Source organism: Enhydra lutris, unplaced genomic scaffold (genome assembly GCF_002288905.1).
Source record: "Enhydra lutris kenyoni isolate GAN:26980312 unplaced genomic scaffold, ASM228890v2 scaffoldscaffold58, whole genome shotgun sequence".
In the NCBI taxonomy this organism is placed as follows: Eukaryota; Metazoa; Chordata; class Mammalia; order Carnivora; family Mustelidae; genus Enhydra; species Enhydra lutris.
This window is the reverse complement of record NW_019154142.1, coordinates 4184100-4193926: the sequence shown is the minus strand read 5'-3', so window position 1 is coordinate 4193926 and position 9827 is coordinate 4184100. Positions and strand designations below refer to the sequence as shown.

At 44.3% G+C, this 9827-nt stretch overlaps 1 protein-coding gene across 5 annotated transcripts in view; it reads right to left on the bottom strand.

The window, feature by feature from the left end:
* Positions 1-9827, bottom strand: part of LOC111158275 (FYN proto-oncogene, Src family tyrosine kinase) — a 209337-nt gene that overhangs the window by 177232 nt on the left and 22278 nt on the right. For 3 of the 5 annotated variants that reach the window (XM_022520199.1, XM_022520203.1, XM_022520204.1), the window contains exon 2: positions 4123-4162. The exons of 1 other annotated variant lie outside the window; for it this stretch is intronic. The gene's annotated coding sequence lies outside the window, so the exon portion shown is untranslated. Of the gene's footprint in view, positions 1-3268; positions 3374-4122; positions 4163-9827 lie in introns of all 5 variants that reach the window. One more of the 5 variants, XM_022520200.1, reaches the window with a different exon arrangement.

Below are 9827 nucleotides of genomic sequence, written 5' to 3'. Positions count from 1 at the left end.
TCCCAGGACGCTGGGATCATGACCTGAGCCGAAGGCAGCTGCTTAACCAACTGAGCCACCCAGGTGTCCCTTTTTTTTTTTTTTTTTTTTACAAAAACTGTCAGCTCCACATTAAGAAACTAGGATATCGTTATCACTTCTCTTGGGACTTATTAAAACAAAAGAAATTGGAAAATGGAGCAACTTCTACGTGCATTCTACATTTATGGATGAACACATTTTAAGGAATTCACTGGGAAAAAGGAAACATTCTAAAGCATTCTGTTTACTTTTCTTTTGAATGACAATTTTTATTTGGGGTGCCCTCCGTAGCTATCAAATAGACAGTAGGATCTATGGCCATATTTGTGGCCGGAAGGCAGCCATCTAAACCCTGCAAATGTAATAGCAATACAGGGATTCTGGTTCTCACTGAAACTACAAAAATGACAGGTCTCTCTCAAGGCAAGTACCAAATGCTTTCAATCATGCTAGACAAAGGCCACGCAGCATGCATGAAAATCATGGAGGATACATGGATCTCAAACCTCTCTCCTTAGCTCTTTGAAAGTCATTACAACCAAAGTAGATGTTGTTTTCACCAAACCCATTTAAATCATGATTTAAATTACCAAATAAGAGAACCCAATTTAATTAGTTTTATTTTTTAAAAAGTATATTTTTGTCCTTGTGACATAATCTGATTACATATTCTAAAATTCAGTTGAGTATGGGTTTTACTTTTAGAAGATACACTGTATATATTTAAATTAGTGATTTATGTAAACCACACTCAGAAGTGTATCCCTTAATAATTCAAGAAGATTCTGTGAAAAGACCAAAACAAAGCAGTATTAATGTTTCCCTTCTGCTCTTACTGCTCCTCCCTCTTTTATCCTTAGACTTTCTTTGCTTGCACGATTACTTAATTCTTAAGGATTATCTATTCATTTGTCTGCTTGAAACTTTGTACTTTTGAAGAGGAAGCCAAGGAGTGATTGTCTTATTGCCATATAATGCTATTAATTAGCATGGTTTCCACAGATAAAACCTATAGATGGAAAAAAGAAACATGATTGCTGGAGTACACAGTAAGATTTTTTTACCTTGCCCCTTACTTAAGGTGGCTCTCATGGACTCTCATTATCCGCTATTTTGGTCATGTGCCATTCTCTCACACCTGTAGTCAACATTTTAAGAGGGCATTCTAGAAGTCAGGTCCTAGGCTTAGCACATGAAAGGAGTCAGATCTGACAAAGCTTACAGTTCAAGAGGGAACAGATACTAGATGGCCACTGCACAAATGACTATACAACAATGGTAGCTTTGAAGAAGGGCATGGTGGCACAGTAACCCTGTGGATTGTGAGGGAGTCTCAGCGAAGACCTCTCTAGAAAGTAACATTGCTTTTTTATCACTCATAAAACTTTTTAGAAAGAAATCACACAAATATATTATCCCAAGTATTGTATCAATTTTAAGGTAGGGTATGGCATGAGAAAGAGAAGGCTCTAGACCCAGATATAATTAGAATCCTTGCTGTTACTGTGGTGCCTCAAGCAACTCATGGTAAGGGACATGGTTCCCTCACAAGATTGTTGCAATGGTCAAGTGTGACACAGAGAAAGCACTCAATATGTAGTATAAGCTCAATAAACTATAGATAATAATAATTACAGCATTTAGTTGACTTATCTTTGAGCTTTCACATGTCGAGATAAGGCTAATTTTCCATTCATAGTTCTATCTTTACAAAAATGTTCAACTGAACGAGAAAACTCAAAAAGCCATTTAGAAAAAAACACACCATGACTTCTGTGATTTTTCTTCCCTTGGGTTGGCCAGCAGGTATCATTTAATTATACAATGGAGGCACACTCTATTCTAGATTCTTCCTGGCAGATATAGAAATACAGGCGAAAAGAACAATTTATACATCTGCGCTCAACAGCTTTCTATCAGCATTAGAAAAAAAATCTGGAATTGGAGCTTTTGAATTAGAACTTTTAAAATAGTGAACTCCCCTAGGGCAGTTAAGTATTTTCCAGGTCATTAACTATGGGACCAAGAAGGTGCAGCAGGCCAGAGTCCTTTGCAGGCAGCTCAAATTCATGCAGCCCAAGAAGCATTTCCCACCACACTTTTAGCATCTCTTATTCTGAATTCCCCTCAGTACTTAAACAAACACCCAACCCACAGGACAGGGTCGGTCACAATTCCCTCATTAGACACTCCCTCCGCCAGTGCTGTACATGAGGGAACAGACAATAGACAGGGCTGCTCCTGCCAGGAGTTCCCAACCTCTGGTGGGCCTTATTAAGCATCCTTCTCACTCATGGCTAACAGTGTTTTATCCTTTTTGGTATAAGGACCAAGTAAGAAAACACGAAAAAGTGATTTGTGTTTTCAAGTTAAAAAATGAAGAATTTTACTCGATCCTGGAAGAGGGACCACATTACTGATAAGAGAAATGAGGCTTGCACAAGAGAAAAGGTTTGCTTAAGGTCTCAGAGCAAGTGAACAGCAAAGCTGAAGCAAGACTCTAATTCATTCCACTCAGGGCTTCCCACCCCATTTACTGAGCCGTCTTGTCTGCCTGGCATTGGGTTATACTGAAAACACAATGAACAGACCCGCCTCTTCCATAAACTAGACCTCCCCCTTTCAGGGTTGTCAGATTCACCTCGCACAAGGCAGGGCAAGCCCTGCAACCTGGAACAGCTCCAGGCACTTCCTAAACCATCCCAGGGTTCTGGCTATGCCGGCTCTTCCGCACTACACCATCCCGAGGTGGATCCAGGCACCCAAAGGCTCTTCTAACCTGCTGTGGGGCCAGCCTGGCCAGGAGGGCCACAGTACTGGCCCTCCCCACGCCTCCCGCCCCCATAGGGAGTATCTTTGCCAGCCTTTGGCTTCTACAGGCCAAAGCTAAGCACACCAGGATTTTAAAAAGGTTCCCCTCCAATCTAGCCCTGACTAGAGCTTGAGTCACCTTGGTTTGCATGAGCTGAAAAGGCCACGAATGAAAGTAGATCACAGTCCATTCAGCAGAAGCTAGGGGGCTACATGGGTCAAAGGTCAGGGGTTGCTCATAATTGTTCTAGAAGGAGGTTTCAGATAGTATACTTCCTCAACTTAAAGGTACAGCAACTGCATAAAGAATGGCTCTAGTTCGGGGAGAAGAACCCGTCTTACACACCAAGTTCAAAACAAGAAATAACCCCAAGTCATTCTTAGACGATGAAGTAGAGCCCCTGAGTGCTCAGCCCCTGAACTGCTGAAAAATTACCTCCAAGGCAATGTGACTGGGCTGTGGAGACCAGGGCAGAATAGGATCCCACGGGTGGCGAGTGAGACATGCTTAAGTCCAGCCTTTCATGGGAACCCAGGGCACCTGGGAGACGAGAGAAGGACAGGCAGAGAAGACTCAGCAAACGCTTGCAGAAGCAATGGATACATGGTTCCTTCACACATGCCCTCCATCAGGGAGCTTTTCTGACAGTCCAGCCTCAGTCTGAGCTTCCAGAGCCCCTTCTGCACACTTCTATCACATTCTATAATCATTGCCTGTTTACTGGTCGGTCACATTCATTTTTGTCTCAGCAGATTCCAGCATGGTGCCTAATACCCAGTGAGCATCAAAAAGTGTTCAGTGAATGAAAGAATGACCTGTGACACAGTGACTACAATTTGGAGGTACAACTAGGGCAGAGGTAAGCAGTAGTCATCTCAGAGTGGAGAAAAAACAAAAACAGAGGGACTGAAAGGACCTTCCTTAACCAGTCTGAAGACAGAGTGCTACCCACCCCTCAGCAGCCCCTGAAGGCTCATCAGCCACAGGACAGCTGTCCCATTCTATTTCTGGGGTAAGGAGACACATCGTATAGCTAAAACATATGTTTCCCATAATTATCAAAACCAAGTGTTACAACTACGAGAAGGGGGGAAATGGCAGATCTACCTAAGTGAGGGAAGAGTTTCTATTCATGTACCAACTCCATCTCCAACTCAACCTCTCTCTTAGAAACGTACAGACTCAGAGTCACGATCCCAAGTTCAAAGTGGACCAAGTCCTGGGTCCCAATGGGACACCCTTTCTAATTCACAAGGCATGTGCTCTCAGTGCAAAACTTGTCAACTTACTTTTTCCACGTCTAGATCAGCATCCTGCTTCTTCAAAAAACTGTAGAAGAAAAAAAAAATAGACATCAAAAGAGAACCGAACACTCTTTGCCTGGAAACCTCCCACAAAGTACCACCATAGAATTTCCATGTGCTGCAGACAATCAGCTTGCTCACAACTTTTTTCTCGTTAACATCATTGTTGCTAAGTCACAGTTGCCACAAACACCGGCTTGCAACTGCAAAGACCTGGCCCTGCACCATCAAAGGAGGCCAACACGAGATTTTGAGTTTCTGAAGTCAGGAAAGATAAAGATGGAGGTCTTACACACACACACACACACACACACACACACACACACACCCTCTTCTGAGTGCCTACAAATCATCCACAGTTGGGACATATTAAAAAAAAAAAAATGAGTCTTCCAAGGTCTTGTTCAACTCACCTCTTGACTTAGATCTTCCCTTAGCCCCCAACCCATATGTGCCCCACTCCCTGTCTGACTGTGGGTGGGCCTCACTGTTAAAACAGCCTTCTCAGGATGGCCCCTCTTTCCCATCAGCTGGTGTCCCCTCTCCGGGAGGTGTGCCAACCCACCAGCCTGCAACAACTCGCCCACAGAACTCGAGTCCCAGGATTACCTTAGAACCTTGTTCCAAGCCCCTGACAGAGCTGAGTGAGGATTCTGTGGCACCTGTGCCCATTTCACGTTACTCTTTAAAGTGCCAGGAGCAGACGGCAGCTTTCCAGTTTGCTCATGCGCTCTGCCTACAACCTGCCAATATTATGGTACCTCATTTGTTATATGCAATTTTAGCTATTTGAACAAAGCTTCAGTTTTAATAGTTTAAAGAGAATAAAAACGGCTGACTAGAATTATGTTGATAGTGTTAGGGAAGAAAGTAAAAGATTTGAGGAATGTGAATAAAAAAGCAGAAACGATTTTTCCTATCGTAGTAGAGACTCACACTTTTTTTTCATTATGATTCTTCGCGTCCTGGTCCGTGGTTTAACATACTGCCATCACAAATCTCTATCCCCATCCAAACCATCCCTACGCACACACAAAAGAATTTTTGCACTGTTTGAAAGGGTGCATAATTAACAGTAACATCTTTGTTTTCTTTAATCAAAGATGACTCAGAATGAAGGAAAGAAAAAAATGACCGTGGGGAAGAGAATTAGAAACTCATATATTGTCTTCTGCAGATGGGTATTCAAATCATGAACTGACTGCACACATGCAGGAGAAGCAGCATGAGGCTGGAGGGAGAGAATGTGCTAGTGAGCAGCCTAATACGGCTGGTACCTTAGCCACCCACCTCACCCCAGCTCTTTCTTGCTTTGGACACACTGTCCTGTCCTAACTGAGATGCTACCAGGCAATATATGCCTTTGCTTCTGGCGAACCCACTGGGGATGCAGACCCTGCCGAGCTAGAAAAAAATGGAATCCCCATCGTCCAAAATTTTTAACTAGCCTCCCTGTAACCAGCAAAGAGTAATTCAGTACCATGAAAACTTTTCATCAGGGGTATCCATGTGGCACAGTCAGTTAAACGACCGACTTGGTTTTGGCTCAGGTTGTGAACTCAGGGTCCTGAGTTCGAACCCCACACTGGGCTCCATGCTCAGCTCAGAGTCTGCTTAGGTTCCTCTCTCTCCCTCTCCCTCTGCTCCTCCCCGCCTCTAAAACAAATAAATAAATCTTAAAAAAACAAAAATAAATAAACAAAAACCCAACTTTTCACCAAAGGGAACATATATAAAGTGGAAGTCTGACTTCACTCGAACATTTTTTTAAAGAGGCTTAGGAAGGCGGTCATTCGGATTTACAGAATGGAATTTTCTACTTGCAAGGCATTCCTTCACCTGCCACAGAAAGCACACTTGGAAAATGACTACCCTTTCCCAAAGCAGTAAGCAAACTCAGCCTCTCTCATGTAGACAGCACAGGTTCAAGTGCACAGGATGCCCAGTTCAACAACAGGGTCTTGAAGAATGAGCTTCAGCTCTGTAGCACTTCGGCAACTCGTAGCAAAAGGAAAACTGAAAACCTGTCTGGAGCGGCTGGCTGACTAGTGCAAAAGGAATATTATCCTTCCGTGCATATATGCAGCTTCATCCAATCTCTCTTTCAGGCTTTCAAAACAGATGGAGTTAATTAACAAAGACAATACATATATGTATCATCCCGCAGCACAAAGCAGAAGGATGTCACAGCTTTCACTTCAAAGACTCCTAGCAAGCACAGCCCGAGATATTTTTTAGGCATCAGCTCCATTGTTTCAAAGAAGATCTGGTTTGGCGAAATAAAAGTGCCACAAAGTAAAATTCACAGGACAACCCTATCTAGTACGGAGAGTGGCCTCTGTTTTTAAAACCAGGCATCTCTGTCTTAACTAAAGGGTGTGTTTCTAAGAGTTGAGAACAAATTTTGTCATGAAATGTTTAAGGGGAATAGAAGTACCTTTTATTTGGGACGCCTGGGTGGCACAGTTGGTTGAACGTCCAACTCTTGGCTTTGGCTCGGGTTGTGACCACAAGGTCATGAGACTTCTTTCAGCCCTCTTCCCCTGCTCCTTCCCCATGGACCTCCCCTCATGTTCAGGTGCACCCACATACTCCCTTTCTCTCAAATAAATCTTAAAAAAAAAAAAAAAGGTATCTTTTATTTGTCTTAACTTTAAAAAATCATTCTTTAAAAATTGACCAATTATCCCATTTTATTTTTATTCTAAATCTAAATTTTTGGAATATCCAAGTTTCAAGTTTGCAAGGCTTAAGGCAAGATAGACCTCTCCTTCCCTGTGCGTGTGTTTTTGTACAGACACAGATGTGTATATGTGGTTACACAGACCCTTTCAACAGTTGACTCTATATTCAACTGTGCGCTTGTGGGCATTAGGGCATTTTCCATGCTTTTATTCTTCCTGCTGAAGTAGTGCTAATGTTTTGTTTGAGAAACATGACTGAAGTGACCCAGATTCCCCAGTGGAAAAGGCTGATCCATGAATGTTGCAAATGTGTGACTGCCTGCAGGAATGGAAGCCAGAGAACAAGGCCTTGGCCAAAAACGAGCTACTCCCAACTATTTAGATCCGATCAAATCCTCTATCTTTAGGAGAATACACAGAGACCTTTGTTCTTAGAGAGAACTCTAAAAATAAAACCGAGAAGCCTTCAACTGTGGGTTTTCTCTTGATGCAGCCATCCCCATAGCCCCACCACTCTCCTATTTCCAACCATCTGGGGCACGTCTCCCGCGGCACCCACCACAGGAACCTTACCCCAGGGCAGAGGAATAAACAGACACAGTCAGTGGGGCATCAGCCACATGTTCAGAGAATGGCAAGAGGCTTGTGGGACTACAGGGCAGAGAGGGAGTTAAGAGGATGGTGGTAGGCTGGTGGGAGAAAGGTGGGAAACTGAGGCAGAGGCCAGCTAACAAGTCAGCCAGTGGAAGGCACACTCCTGGGGTTACCAGCGTCTTTTCTACTTGCCTCTATCCCAGGAAGGGGCTGAAAAATAGATACAGCCTCCAGCATATTCCTGGCACTAGACAAAGCATCGTCACTCCAATCTCATCAACCCTGCTGGGTTCAGGACAGGGTTCCCCTAATTAGCTGTCGCTGTCGGGGCCCAGGACAAAATCACCTTTTCTCTCCGGTTTTCCTTTGGTCCCGCTTCTGTGCAGAACTAGATTTCTTCTCCTCAGTGTTCTCACAGCACTTTATACTCAGTACCTGCTTCACGGTCTCCCCTGCTCAGACGCCAGCTCGTCTGTGGCCAGGACCATGCTGAGCACAACAAGGGTTGTAGCAGCTCTGCTGACGGAGGGGTGAAGGGTGACGAGGGGCGGTGACAGAGTGACTAATGAAGAACTGCCCGGACGGGGATGAAGGAAACAAAGCTGCCCTGACTCAAGCTGCAAGTACAGGGGATGGCGGGGGTGGGGGGGTGTGAGGGGGGAGGAGATGAATCCAGGGTGTGTCCACATACCACACATAGCTTATAGAGAACCAGAAGATGACCTTTCCTTCCATTTAGTCCTGGGTCTTTAGCTATAAATAAGTGACAGAGATCCAATCTGGAGATTCCACTGTTATTTTTAATATTAGCCAGTGTTTCCTTTCTACTTAAAAAAATGTGACTGAGAAACTGAGGTTCAATACATGAGAGTCATAGTCACAACTCCCAAGCGAAGAAGGAGATGTAAGGGATATCACAAATCCAAGATTTGAATTCTGGTTCTGGTTTTTGTTTAATTATTTTAAGAAAAGGAAGATTGAGAGAGAAATGAAATACACTTTTCTCTTGCCACAGAATCTTCTCCATTTCCAATTCAACCCTTTTTACTTCTTGAAAAAGATTTAAAATATTCATCAACCTGCCAAAAAACATCTGCATGTTACTAGACACGTCTATTCACATCTGAATGGCTGCTTTCTGCTCCAACGATCATAGCTCTATTCAATCACAACTAAAGTGAGAACCTCAGAACTGTACGTGGTGTGGTGTCAATGGCAACGAGGATGAAACGGCCATCGGACAGCAACTTCCATATCAAGTATGTCAACAGGGGCACTGTTCCTTCGGTTATTAACTTAGGATCCAAGGCACAAAAAAGACCAGGCAGGGCCAGACTCTGCCACAACTCCAAAGAAAGCTGAGACATATACAGAGCGTACACAGAAGCTCCTCAATGTTCCCTGGTGAAGGGGCGGCCCCTGGCTCCCTGCCTGAAGCCTGGAACAGGCCCACTCTCTCAGTGGGCTTCCTGAGCCTTCCACAGCTGCACACAGACACGCGGCGCAGTGTTTGGGACCAGCCATGCTCAAGGTCACCACAGTCTCCTGTGTGCCCAACAACTGGGGCAGGCCCCGGAGACAGGAGCCAGCTCAGACAAGGCCCTTTGTTGTGGGGTATTCCTCATTGCCTGGTTTCCCCAGGAAAAATGTATTTTCCTTTAGCCATTCACTCTGGCCCCAGACTGGGTCATTCTCCTATGTCCTCCTCCACATACGAACCTTCTAACAAAGTTCAAGATGGCAGCAACCACAACCTCTTCTCTCATCTTACCTGTGCCCCCCACCCGGCCCCCTGCCAAAGGTGCAGTGACCCATCCACGTTCACCATGGTGAAGGGCATAGGGCCTTGGTAACAAGTCGAGACTCCTGAAGGAGTTTGAAGAAAAGGGTCTAGTCTGTGAGAGGACAGCAAAGGTGGTTGGGGATTGCCTTTGAGGATTCTAGCCTGGGAAGATGTGATGCGGCTCCGCCAATGTCCTATATCCTTTGTCCTACTACCACATTCTTATTTATTCTTATTTATGCTTATTTACCTCATTTATTTACCTCACTGAAAAGGTAATCTATGCTTCTTGTAAATCCAGAGCCCCGTTATGATATTGGAACTTTCCCCTTCTGGCTAGTTTTTCAATGCTGATGGAACTGTTACCCTCTAGCACCGCACCTCCATCCTGCATGTAACAACTCATAGCTCATGGTACTACTCTACTTCTGGTAGAGGCAAATGGGGACATACCCCAATATGAACCATGTACCTAGTGCAATTAACTGCAGGGTCTATTTCAAGTGGTAAGGTGCAAACTAGAGGCTGTATCACCTCTCACCACTGACCTTTAACTTACTCTCTAAAATACAGAATTTTGGTCCACAGTGAGGGAGGAAGCAGTTGGACCCTGCTCTATTCCTTCACTC